This window comes from Podarcis liolepis (assembly GCF_965112155.1).
Source record: "Podarcis liolepis genome assembly, chromosome: 6".
NCBI lineage: Eukaryota > Metazoa > Chordata > Lepidosauria > Squamata > Lacertidae > Podarcis > Podarcis liolepis.
The window spans coordinates 74,278,634-74,292,177 of record NC_139559.1 but is presented as its reverse complement, the minus strand read 5'-3'; the positions used below and the strand labels follow the sequence as shown (position 1 = coordinate 74,292,177).

General features: G+C 47.8%; 1 long non-coding RNA gene across 5 annotated transcripts in view; it reads right to left on the bottom strand.

The window, feature by feature from the left end:
• LOC310710368 overlaps positions 1-13,544 on the bottom strand; it is a 79,327-nt gene that overhangs the window by 64,633 nt on the left and 1,150 nt on the right. The window contains exons 2-4 of one of the 5 annotated variants that reach the window (XR_014527980.1): positions 12,375-12,648; positions 9,642-9,750; positions 8,666-9,024 (exon numbers count right to left, since the gene is read on the bottom strand). This is a non-coding gene — a long non-coding RNA (uncharacterized lncRNA). Of the gene's footprint in view, positions 1-8,665; positions 9,025-9,641; positions 9,751-10,445; positions 10,649-11,531; positions 11,750-11,867; positions 11,991-12,374; positions 13,032-13,544 lie in introns of those variants that run through there. The other 4 variants (XR_014527981.1, XR_014527982.1, XR_014527983.1 and 1 more) reach the window with 4 other exon arrangements.

The following is a 13,544-nucleotide window of genomic DNA, read 5'->3' as shown; positions in this document are numbered from 1 at the left end:
TTTGTTTCTATTTAGCCGCAGAAGCTCCAGCCTCGATTCGGGGAGGTGGAGAAGTTTGCCTGCAGCCTTGTGGAAGATGCTGAGACACAGCTTCCTATTGGATATACCAGCTCCTTCTTTGAACGCTTAAAGGTAGAGGGACCCCTGACCATTAGGTCTAGTCATGACCGACTCTGGGGTTGCGGTGCTCATCTTGCTTTATTGGCCGAGGGAGCCGGTATACAGCTTCCGGGTCATGTGGCCAGCACGACTAAGCCGCTTCTGGTGAACCAGAGCAGCACACGGAAATGCCATTTACCTTCCCGCCTGAGCAGTACCTATTTATCTACTTGCACTTTGACATTCTTTTGAACTGCTATGTTGGCAGGAGCAGGGACCGAGCAACGGGAGCTCACACCGGTGCGGGAATTCAAACCGCCGACCTTCTGATTGGTAAGTCCTAGGCTCTGTGGTTTAGCCCACAGCGCCACCCGCGTCCCTCTTTGAACACTTAGTTTCCATTAATCATAGGAGTGAAGTAAGTATCTCCCTAATGCAGATCACAGGGTACACATGCCCTTACTAATCCCTGCTTCCAATGTTCTAGCCACTACAAATATTTGCTTGAATGTCTGCCCTGCATCTAGCATTTATTTTTAGTTTTTAAGAATTAGAGTTACATAATTAACTTTTAGTGCAACCCATTAGACTACTTGTGTTTCGGTTTTTGCTGTTTCACAGTGTGGTGTCCCTCCTCTAGGCTCTTAACTCCCACCTCATTAAACACACACACACACACACCATGCTGGGCTCTGGGCATGTGCAAATGCAATACTGACCTTTAAAGCCCTAAACAGGCTCAGCCCTATATACCTGAAAGAGCATCACCACCACCACTGAGGTCCAGCTCCGAGGGCCTTCTAGTGGTTCCCTCACTGTGAGATGTGAAGCTACAGGGAACCGGGCACAGAGCCTTCTCCGTTAGTGGCGCCCGCCCTGTGGAACGCCCTCCCATTAGATGTCAAGGAACTAAACAACTATCTGATTTTTAGAAGACATCTGAAGGCAGCCCTGTATAGGGAAGTTTTTAATGTATGGTGTTTTGTTGTGTTTTTAGTATTCTGTTGGGAGCTGCTGAGAATGGATAAGGCAAGCCAGTCAGATGGGCAGCATATAAATAAATTACTACTACTACTACTACTAGACAAGAGCACTGAGGGGAGTCAGTTCCTCACTCAGCTATCAGCAGTTGACTTATGCCTCTTTCTAACCCGCCTTACAGGGTCGTTGTGAGGAACAATTAGGTATTATAAACCATAAACGTCTTTTATACCCTTGCAGGGGGTGGGGGGTGGAAATGATTACAAAGGCTTTTCAGGCTCCTTGTATTTCTAGGATTCTAGGAGCCTTACTGTTTCCTTAAAATTGTATCTGGATGGCAGATCCCAGAAGCAGCTAGGCCATTTGCTAAGGGTATATATTATACAAGGCCACTGGGAATGTAATTCTAGCTGCTTTTGCACCATCGAGCATTTGTCAACATTATATATTTCTGAAGAAGGCCATATACATCGGCTATTACTAGCCCCACTATGCAGCAATCTCTAAAATGCTAGATGAAGGGAGAAAGAAACCCATGGTCATCAAAATGTTAATTTAGACGGCAACAAAAGAGCACAAAGAGTACAGGCATTAAAAATGCATCAGCCCCTATCATTAAGACTATATATATATATATATATATATATATATATATATTCATTCCACGAGCTAGTCATATTAAGCAAGGAAACCATAGAAATAGAAGTTTAAATAGATGTTTACCTAACTTATATACTAGTGGCTGAAACACTTCAACCCCACAAGATACACAGCCACACCATAAAGCAAATAATTATTGTATATTCCGTCTCTTTTTTGTGTTGAACTTGATGCCCAGGTAGTGTTTTTGACACCAGAAAGAGGATGTGTACAGAGGCTTGTAATACAAATCAGAATCTTTCAGATCCTGCCTCATTTTCTCTTCAGCCTCCCATTTACTATGTTGTTCTCCTACTGACTGAGGATTTTGGGCTGCTACCTGTACTTAGCTAACAGGCAGTGCCATGGAACTTAAAGGCTGCAAACCTAACCCCATTTACCAGGGGACAAACCACACTGAGTTCCACAGGATTTACTTCTGAGTAAACATACATAGGATTGCACTATAGGACACTGATCCGGGTTAACATTGCCCACCAGCTTCTTAAAACGTAAAAGAAAGCTTTGATTTTTTAAATATATATCTTAGAGTTTTAAATGATCTTGACAAGAATAACATTAAAATGAATAAGAGTTAAATGCAAAAAGGCCGACACAATCATAATAGGATTCATAAAGGAAAGATAAATTTATCTCCAAAAATATACAAGCAATGTTTCCTTTTCTACCACATTCTTTCTGGTGGGGAAGAAGAGGGAAGAGGAAAAATCATGTTCGGGAGCATCGTTAAGCTGTTAAAAATGTATTTTAGGGAAGAAGACAGATCTGGCTACATAAACCTGGGAAGAAATGAAATTGAACTCAGGTAAAGAATCTCTTTGAAATGATGATGGAAGAGGCTAACTTGGCTACTACTGGGTTCCCCCCCCCCCAAAAAAAAAGAAATGCAATTTGGCCCACCCTTCATTAGGTATTGAGTGTAGCGAAAGCTTGCACCCTATTTTATGAAATTTTGGTTGTTCTAATAAAGGTTTGGTCCTAACCTAATTTGGACTGGAATTATTTCATATCATTTATGTGAGCTATAAACTGCAGCCACAAGAAGCATGAACTAAGCCACTGCTGGGCTCTCTTATGCCAGCACTGACCTTTCTCTCCTTGGGTGCACTTGAAAAATACCCTTTACTCTGCCCTTTAGTTTATTTCTATTTGCCTCTAATATTGCTCTGTATTCTTATGCATGATCGTTGGTTTCAATATTGCATTGTTTATGTTGTCCGAATCATTTTAACCACGCCTTTATAAACTGCCTTGGAATCGCTTGGTGAAGCATGTTTAAGAGACATTTAAATCAAACGAATAACCAGCTCCCTTTAGTAGTATAAAAGTGCACCGCTGACATACATGTGGGACAAAAGTCCGAAAGAGATGCTCCGCTTCATGCTAGAATGAGGGATGTCTCTTGCAGAGGTTAAGGGGAGAGAGGGGTACTGTGTCCCACTACGAGGCCCTGCTAACAGGGCTACAAATTCTCCATCTCAGCATCCACCATTGCCTGGCTACTGGGCTGTTCAGGGTGTGGTCTACATTCCCTCTTCCCACATAATATATGTGCTGATCCTTCCTGCTCAAAGAACTCCAGCTGGAGAAAGTGAATTAAACGGAACACGAAAATTTGATTTGGAGAATAAGCACATCTGGCTTTCAGACTGAGATAACTAAGTGCTTACGGCAACAGTCTAACAAAGCAGAATCTCTGACTGTATTTTATATACATTACTTTGTATGTCGGTTTATCACAACGCTGAATGAGTTCAGCGCTTTCCAGCTGTAGCCAAGCCTAAGTGCAGGTCTAAGTGCATCTGCTCAGATTTCTCCCTTGCTCGTGTTTTTTTTTTTGTTTTTGTTTTTTTGCCTCTGCCTCTCTCCTCCTTCCTTTCTCATTAATGTCTCCACCACTGTCAGGATTTAGATTGGAAACATCTTGAGTGCAGGGACCTTGATATAACAGTTGTAATATATAAATAATGCCACCGGCAGTAGTAACAGCAGCAGCAATAATAATAATAATCTTATTTGTTGGTGTTCTTTTGTTTGTTTGTTTGTCTGTCAGTCACCTCATGATTCTCTGCAACTGAAGTGAGGTATGTATATTTTAAATAAACAATTCCTAAATAAACTACCAAAGGCCTATCTAGTCCAGCGTTCTGTCTTTGACAGTAGCAAGCCGCTGGAAGGCTCACAAAATGGTTATGATGGCAATAGCGTTCTCCTGTTGTTTGCTCCACTGTGACCCATCAGTTAGCCAGAGGTAGACTGCTTTTGGCTCTGGAGGTTCCATTCTCAGTGGGACTTTGCACACATCTTCCCCGAGATATCCCTCCATAATCTGTTCTTATGATAAAATGAACTCTTACGATAAACATTGGCTCTGCACTTTGCAAACATGATCTTGTTTCTCTGCCCGCTTTCCTCTGCACAATTATCTCCATGCAGGAATAACATCATTGTGAAGTGGCCCTTAGCTATGATGACTAACAGCCATATCCATGAATTTGTCTAATCCTCTTAAGAAGCCATCTATACTAATGGCCATGACTTAATTATGACCGGAAATCTTTGGGGAAAGGAAAAAATAGGAGAAAGACACACCCAACACCTTCTTTTTCCAGAGCCACTACATTGCTTTTTAAGTATGTACCCTACATAGCTGCCCAGCCTGAACAACTGAAAGCTTTCCCCCATCTGAATTTGGAAACTGTAACATCCTTCCTTGCTCCTCACCTGCCACCCTAATAAAGGATAACTCTGGGCTTCTGGACTGACAAATGGAAAATAACGAATTGTTGCTCCAAGGCTGCCTAATTTACCGTGTTCCACAAGGCGACCATGCTTTTACTTCCTTTTAAAAAAATAAAAATCTCTTTCTGTGTGTGGTTTTGTTCAGGCTTTTGAATTGTAAGCCACCAAAACGCAATCGTCAGGTTTTTTCGGTGTGACACTCAAGTTTGTTGCTGCTGCTTTACGCCCATTGCTTGGTGTGAATCGCCTAGCAGACATTTCAATTGCGCTTTTTGAATACGTTGCCACTGCGTGGACCTGGGGGTTAATAAGAAGGATGTCGTTCAATCAATCAAGATGTAAGATCAATATAGGGAAGAAGAGGAAAGGGGAACACACGAGCGCGCGCACACGATTTGGGAAGAGCCGCCCTATCGAAGAAGGCGTCTCTAAGCAATAGGAGGGACTCTAGCCAAACGGGGCGCCACTGGAAAGAGAAAGCGCCAGTCCCCATTGGAGGCCTTGCCCCTCCCACGCGCCCCTCACCAACTCCACCCTTCTTGCTGGAATGTTCGGCAGCTCCAACATTCGGCAGGGAAATTGGAAATTTCGAGTACTCTCACTTTTCTGATTCTTGTACGCGCTTTGAATTTCACCTAACCATTTCTTGGATTAACTCCGTTACGCCTTTGACCCCTTTCGTCATGTGGGCAGGATTTTTAATGGGCTTTTGTGATTTATTTATTTTTAATTAGAGAGGAACAAAGATCTCCTAAATCCTACCAACCTCTTTATTTTCGCCCCCGCACTGTAAAAAACAAACAAAAAACATGCTGTTGAAAGCGATGCGGGTGCTTTTTTCTGTTGCGCACCCCTATCCAGAAATTTCCTGCTCCTTTTGCTGTTCTAATGCGGCACAGCCGAAAGGAAACTTGGGTGTGGCCAGGAATGGGGAAGAAGAATGCTGTTAAGATGGAAGCAATTCTTCCCCGTCACTCATGATTTCAAATCCCGGGTGTTTCCTTCCTGACACCTGACAAAAGAAATGTGTATTCTTCGGGGCAGGGATTTGTTTTGCTTTGCTAATATTGACCCTTAAGGGGCCGTCTACACACTTATGGAACCATCACTATCTCCCAACAACCCACTCATAAGGACCACTGACCAGAGGAATCGACGACTTAGGAGAAGGGCCTGGGCTTAGCCTCCGCCACATACAGATCAGCGAGTTCAAAAATCCACCAATCATTTCTCCAAGCGGGGGGGGGGGGGGCTAAAATAAACAGCGGCTCCCCTCCCATGCCCCCACAAGGATCAGGTGGACAAATAAAGAGAAGAGGAGTGAATTAAGCAATTATACAACAGATTTTAAAAAAAAATGCAGAAGGAATCCTAGCAGCTTTCGCTGCAAGAAACGATTAGAAAGGAGGCCCATACTAGCAGTAGTAACTAAAACGTTTGGACAGATACATCCTTTTGTGAAGTTTATCCTGGTCGTTTCTCACGGATCGACCTTTTAGCCCATCCCCGTCCTCTCTCTTTGCGCACACACATCTAAGGCACCACGTATCTAACGACGGGCCACCATCAACGTCCCGGGCTGTAATCCTAAAACCACGGCTAGCTACTCAAAGTCCTGTTTAATTCAGTGGGGTTTACTCCCGGACAAGCCGGGTTAGCCTTGCAGCCGAATGAGTGCTCAGGATGCTCCCAGACTGTGGTGTATTTGGGCTGCAAAAGCCAAACCCGGCTAGGCTAGTCTTCTAGAATGGGGTCAGTCGTCCGTTGAATCCCAAGGGTCAGAGGAGGAGGAGGAGGAGGAGGAGGGGCGTTCTTGCTGTCGCCTGGTTTTATTGCATATCCCCCTCCCCCACCACCAATGGGGTTTGCTTTGGACAAGGCAGCCTTCGGGCAGTAGTAACAACTGACTGCGAAAGAAGGGCAGATTACCCAGGCGGTAGAGAGAGACGGGCTACTTGGAACCGGGGAGGAAGGGGAGGAACCGCGCAGCAAGAGCTCTAGTGTGGCTCGGAAAGAACTTAGGCGAGGAGTCCCTTCGACAGCGTTGCTCTACTCCAGTTGGTTGTCCCACAATGAGAGAAGGACAACCAGCAAATTATGGATCGGATGTGGGAAGCAAGCAAGGGACAGGATTGAACCCAGAGGTGAATGTGCCACTAAAGCCTCTCCACACTGACACAACGACCATACTACGCAGTATGTTTTTTATTGCCAGACCACGAGTTAAATTTAATAGCTGCTGGGGCGAAGAATTGCGGACAAAGGGATCTGGAACAAATAAACAACCCCCACTTTCTCAACTACACCAGGGCATATTCCTATTGCTCTGGACTAATTACTCCCTCTCCCAAATTGGACTCCCCCGAATTACTTATGGGGGAACCGTCATCCCCACAAGATAAGTTACATCAAAAGAGAGGGAGACCAAACGGACATCACTAGGGACTGGATTGTATTTTGACCATAGAACTGAAAGGAGAGCAGGCGCTCTTTCTTCGAGTCTGTATCTCTCTCTGGTTAGATAATCACGTTCCTCTTCCGCGTAGTAAGAGAAGCGAGTCCAGAGCTTTGATTTAAAATGGTAGTCGCTAGTGGAGGGTGGGTGGGTGGTAAAATGCTAACCCAGGGTGTGGTAGCTCGTCCCAGACTCTGCTTCCTTTTTTTCCTGCAGGAAAGCGATGGACCCAGATCCCTCCTCTTTTACAATAGGGCAGGCCACATGCTCTACTTTGGGGAAATTTCTCCCTACTGCCTCGGCCTTGGGTGCAAAGTAATAATAATAATTGTAATTATTATATAGAGAGATATATACACCCTGCCTTAGGCCTGCGGGAAGCGGCTCGCTATTGCATCAGTCGGGCACTCATTAGGGTCACCGAAGCCTTCCTACAGAACCGCGGCGTGGGAAGTCCAAAAGAATCTCTGCCCCGGCCTGTCTACACAGAGGCACTGCGGGAGGACTTCTCGATCAAAATGCCGCAATGTTGCGCACCCTACGATCCTAAAAATAAACTGAAACTCCGGATCGTGTGCGCGTGAAGTGTATAAAAATGGCACTATATATAAAATTGCTATTGTGAAAAGCTTGGATCTTCTTCACCCCTGTTCCGTGGAGCTGACCAAGGTACCTAGTAGCAAGGATTGAAGCAACTCTCTAAGGCTGCAGTTTTATACACATACAGAACTCAGTGAGATGCGCAGCCGGATCCTATGCCGGTTTTAAAGGGCTCTTTCGAGTCTAGGACCTCGGCCAGACTACCAAGAAAACAGTTCAAAGATCGAGCTGTAATCCCATGCATTAGGATCGCTAGAGACTAAGGCTTGTCCCTCTGTGCACAGTTGGCTGCCAGTTGGCCTAATGAATAAGGTCGGATTTGCTTCTCAGTAAACACGCGTTAAATGGGGTTGACATCCGAGTCAACGTGTTTAGGACCGCATCGCAAGAGACAAGAGAGAAGGAACGGGTGACACTGCTACCCCACCTCCCTCGAGCGAGAAACCAAGCGTCCAGGGCTAAACCGAATTAAACCTGTCGCTAGTCCCTCAAGTTTTGTTTTGTTCCCACCGAGCACGCAGCCCTTGTCCAAAAACGCAATAGAACCGGGCCAGGCAAAAGCGGGAAGCAGAGCTGGATACCAATGTACAAATTGTGTTTGAACACCCAGTCCGCTAGTCCTCCTTGAGATTTACTCCCAACTCCACATTTGGGCAAACACACAAAGCCACTTCTTTCCATCCTGACAAACCACCGCCGCCACTCTACCAACCCCAACCTCACCACCCCTTCCTTCCATCCATACGTGCCCCGGCTCCACCCTCCCAATGGCTTAAGGCGGATCAGAATCCCCGCTTGCGCGTCTGGCACCCGGGCGGACCAATTCCACTCCGGTTGGGAGTGGATCAGAAGTAACAAAGTGGGGGAGTCAATAATCCGCATTAAGAAAGAGGACGTCCGGAGCCGGAGCGCAGACGCCAAGACTCCACAGACGCCCCCCTCCCTCCCTGCCTCCCATCTCCGCAGTATCCGAGTGGGAAGCTGCAGTGAGGCAACCCCGCCCCGGTTGAAGGGGTGGAGAGGTCTGGTGCAGCCGGAGATTGCGAGGTACGAGAAAAGGGAAGTACGAGAGCAAAATGAAATAATGATTATTATTTAAATATATATGTTTAAAAAATGATGCGCTACCTTGGCAACTAGAGCCGTTTAAGGAGCCAACCGGGGTGGGTGGTCGCTGCCCACCCGCCTGCCGCGAGTACTCTCCTCGACTACGCGTATTCTTAAGCAATAACAACGTAATCCGTATTATCCACCCAAGAATACCCGTCACCGAAGAGAGTCAGAAAGCCGGTGGTGGTGCTGGCGCCGGTGGTGGTGGAAGAGGAGGCGAAGAGGAGGCTGGAGCTGCACGCACCGCGACAATAAATCCACAACTGTACGTCCGGTGGCCCAGAGGAACGGGAGGAGGAGCAGGAGGAGAATCCGAGAGAGAGTCGCCCAGCGAGCGATGATCCCAAATCCACGCAGGGCTGCTGGACTCCGGGGCCCTGGCAAGGCAAAGGAGAAGAGGCAGCCATGAAGGACTGGAGCGAGGGCAACTCCCGAGAGCAATTGGCAGCAGGGCAGATGCCCAGGTCCAAAGGCGGAGGCAAGCAGGCAGGCGAGGGCCACAGGCACACACACACGCATGCACCCCGCAAGCATGCGGCCACATCAAGACACGAGCCTTGCCACGCCACGTTCAGATGCGTGGCTCCTCCGAGGAGGCAGCCGTATTCCCACGCGACGCGTGGACGGGGCTGATCTGGATCCACCTGGGCGCTGCACAGCCCCCGTCCACGAATGCCCCAGACGTGCTTGGATACCCCGTCAGCAAACATAAATAACCGAGCTGACAATCCAGCCTGCTTGCGTGTCACACAACACACACACACACATGTTCTTATCAAACCCCACAGACCGTCTATCCGCATAAAAGACGTAGGCGCGCGTTACAGACGCATCAGCTGCATGCAAAGACTGTGCACCCAGGAAGCCGGCCGCATGCACCTTTCCAAAGCACCGTTATACGCATTCACTGCTCCGTCTATCCATCCATCCATCCATCCATCCATGCATGCATGCATCCCTGCATGCATTCATTGCTCCGTCCGCCCAGCGTTACCTGGCCAGCTTCCAGCTTCTTCTACTGGGCTTGTCTGCCATCCTTTCCCCCCTCTCGAGTTCTCCCTGGGGTTGCGCTGAACGGCTCTTCATGGCAGCCGACGCGATTTCTGGAGAAGAGACGCACAGTTAAGCACACAAGTCTTACCGAGCTGTTTGCTTAGACTAGCAAGGTGAGAAAGAGCGCATGGGTGGAAATCTGATCAAGAAAACCGCGCACGCCCGGGAGAATTTCAGCGAGGCGCTTGGAGAGGTCCCGGCTCGCGGGGGAAAATAAACAAAAAACATACTCTCTCCGCCGTTGTCAGCTGCTAGAAGGCGCCCCTGGAGCTGTCGGAGAGAAGCAAGTGCCTCTCCGCTCCAGGCCTCTCGCATGCTGTATAACCTAAGGCTAAAAGTCCCTTCCGAGCGCAGTAATATAAGATAAAATAGAAACCATCCGTTTTCCTTTCCCGCGTGCCCCTAAAGAGCTGGGTCTCAGTGGCGAGGGCTTGACGTTTTCTTAAAGCAGCGTTTTTGAGATCGCCTGATAAACGCGTGATAGCACATCCTAGGGATACTCTCTACGCCTTACGGTCTGGCCAGCATGTCTCCAAAGTGAAAGCGCTTAACCGAGTTCCCCTGTCTCTCGCCTTCTCACTCCGTCCCTATGTACATTTGTACGGATCCATTCACATTTCTTTTTTACAAAAAAAAAAGTTTTCTCATCCTGCAATGCTGGTATAGTCAGACACAACGTGTGAATGAACACTCTACAATCAAGAGCCAGAGTGGGGGCGGTAAAGGAGGTCTTTGTTTGTCGAACCTGCAGCGGTTGCCCCTGAGGATAAGGGTTTAGGATTCGGTTTCCTCTAAAGGAGCAAACAGAATAAAATAAAAATATTTTTTTAAAAATCCCAGCGCACAGTAAGTTTGGGATGGTTTTGTTCCGCCTTGGCTGCAAAATACAAAGAAGCGCCGCTAGAAGACTGGGTGTGGGTGGGTGCTGCACTCTTCCTCGCACCAAGACTCATTGTAAGGCATCTGTCTAGCTAGAGAGCTCTGTAACTGACCAGCTTGTATATCAGATTGCAAGTGACATTCACACAAGATGTTTGCGTTTATTCTTGCCAGATTTCCTCCTTCAGGACCAGCTCGTGCTTTAATACCAGATCATTACAAAGACCTAGAAAGAATAACTGCTTCTTTCTTTTTTAAAAAATGCATATAGACACCCACCAACACCAACAACATCCCAAACTACTTACACGATACAGATAATAATTTCAATCATTAAAAAATAATGAAACATGCAACTTCCACGCATTCTCTTCAGTTTTCAGCTACGTTTCTCACCCACCTGAAGGCAGAAGGCTGAGGCTGCACTACGAGAATAACAGCTATAAAAGAAACACCACCAGCAGCACACACAGAGATTCCTTTCCCTCCGCTGTGCACAATTGAAGATTGACACACTACAGAGAGCTCGGGCAGGGGAGGAAGAGAGACGGGGGCAGTCTGTCCTCCTACTGAACTCTCAGCCAGAAAAGCCGCTTGACGAAAGTCAACACGCCACCAGTTTGAGGCACCTCATCTCTCTCGCCTTAATTCAGAAAACAACGTGTCCGAGAATCCCCTCGTGCCAAAAACTCGTGGTAGTGGAAAGGCTGAGGGTTGATAACCAAACTTTTCCAATAGTAGCATTACTATTATTACCCCCAAACACAGAAGCCCGCATAACAAAATGCACTTTGGCGATTTTCCTCCCCGGGCTGAGAAATCAGCCCCAACTCACCACCCCCACCCCGGAGTATCAAGCGCCCATTTCCAAACTTGCTCCATCAGTCGCGCCCGTTGACCGCTTCAATGCAGTGATTACTGTGCACGGCCCTCCTTGCTGGATAGCACCTACCAAAATGGTCGAAGGCAGTTCAGCACCGGGGCTAGTGGACAGCTCCGTCCTTGGGGAATCCCTCCCCGCTGCACCAGCGAGAGAGCTCTGATGAGCCCTAAGCCAACAAACAGCTGTCCCTCCTTCAGGCAGGGCACGGGGACTTAACGAGAACACCATTTCCTACCAGATCGCTTGCCTCTGGGCGCATATTCTATTCAAACCTCCTTAAACTGTCGGCTCCATCGCCACCCCACCCCTCAACGCTCTCTCTCTCACACACAGACATACACAAACACGCCATGCCACACCACAAACCCCAGTGCCATCTCTGGCGCTTTGTTGCTCCTTCGATACCTTTTGCAGCTTCTGGAGCCCGGAGCGACGCTCAGCATCAGCATTAACTACCTTTGTTCATGGAAAGCCATGTTGATTAGAATCTTCCTCCCTCCCTACCGTAATAACTGGAGGGATTGAGCCCTTCCAAAACCACCGATCAGAATAACAGGCAAGGAAGGCTCCGCTTAAAATGTCAAATATTTCTCTGTGTTGATTTGGGGTGGGTGGGAGGGTGAGGGGCTAGGAAGAGATGAGCAAGCCATTGCCAGCAATTGAGAATAAAGCTTTAGAGCAGTTCAGGGATTGCCAAGAAGAAGAGAAACGCTGCCAATATAAGCCAGGGATGCGATGACTTATATGAACTGTGGACCAGGCAGGATAAGGTGAAAGTGCACGCAGGGGGTTAATCAGAGAAATATTTATCTTGATTAAAGTGCTGCCTCCTTTTCCAGAGCCGAGAGAGTCACTCCTCGCCACTTCCTCCCCATGCAACTCCCAGAAATCCACCTCTATTGAAGCGCTTACCCTTTAAATCCTGGTTTCGAGCCGAACTCCAACTGTGTGTAAAACCCAGGGAGGCATCTGATGAGCTAGGGAAAGAAGCTCTGGGCAGCGGAAAGCTGCCCCCCTCCCCGCTCCGCACTCTCGCCTTCCCTCCTGGTGCCGGATTATAGTGTTAACAAGCCCTGGGAAAGGGACCTCGGCGCCTCTGGCTGGCTTTGTGTGCTCCGCTGCCTTCCCACCTCACGGATGCTGGTGTTCTCCAAGTCCCCGACGATCGCCTTTCAGATGCTGCGAGCTTCCAGAAAAGAAGTGATGGTGGGGGTGGGAGGGAGGAGGGAGGGAGGGAGAGAGAGAGAGAGAGAAGAGGAGGGAGAAGGAGAGAGAGAGAGAGAAAAAATCGCCTAATGCAATCAAATCGATCTGATCTACACCATCTGTCGCCTGCCACTACACACAAACGTTAAAATAAGGAAAAACGGGAGTCACTGACAGCTCAGGAAAGGCTGGTCTTGCCGAGTTCATTTTGAGCAGAGCTTAATTGGAGATGGCCAAGCACATACAGCAGCCACCGAAGCTTCTGTTAAGCCATCAAGCCCCAGATCCCAAGCATGCTAATGGTGGATTAATTGAGGAAGATCTGACGTGCAGGCTTCATACAGCTCATATTCATGACTTCCTATTGGGAAAGGACCGATGCTGGGTGGTATGATGGTAAACGTGCAGTCCAAAAGGGGGGAAGGGGGAGGGAAGCTGCTGAGAAAAATGGCTCTGTGTTCCCAGCCTTTCCCTCTGATAACAAACATGTGTCGAGCAGAACCGTTTAGCAGGGCGGTGTGTGTGTGTGTGTGTGTTTATGCATGCTCTTGAACCAGAGCTAGCAAGCCCCGCACGTTGTATTGTAAGAATAGATATGTATATCAATTCTTTAGGGACTGTAACGGTCTCGAACGTATGGTTGTTACAGGGTCTTGCTCCTTTCGAAGAAGTTAGGCGCCCTTCTTTTCATGATGTGTGTGTGTGTGTGTGTGTGTGTGTGTGTTTAATCTATACAATCTCACTTGCGCTCAAAGCACACCCAGATAATGTCTCTTAAAATCTCAGCGCTGCTAATTTCATCAGGATTGACGCAAAGTCGCTTTCTTGCCAGCAAACCCCGGGACCTTTCCCCCCACTCAACCTCCCAGTGGGGAT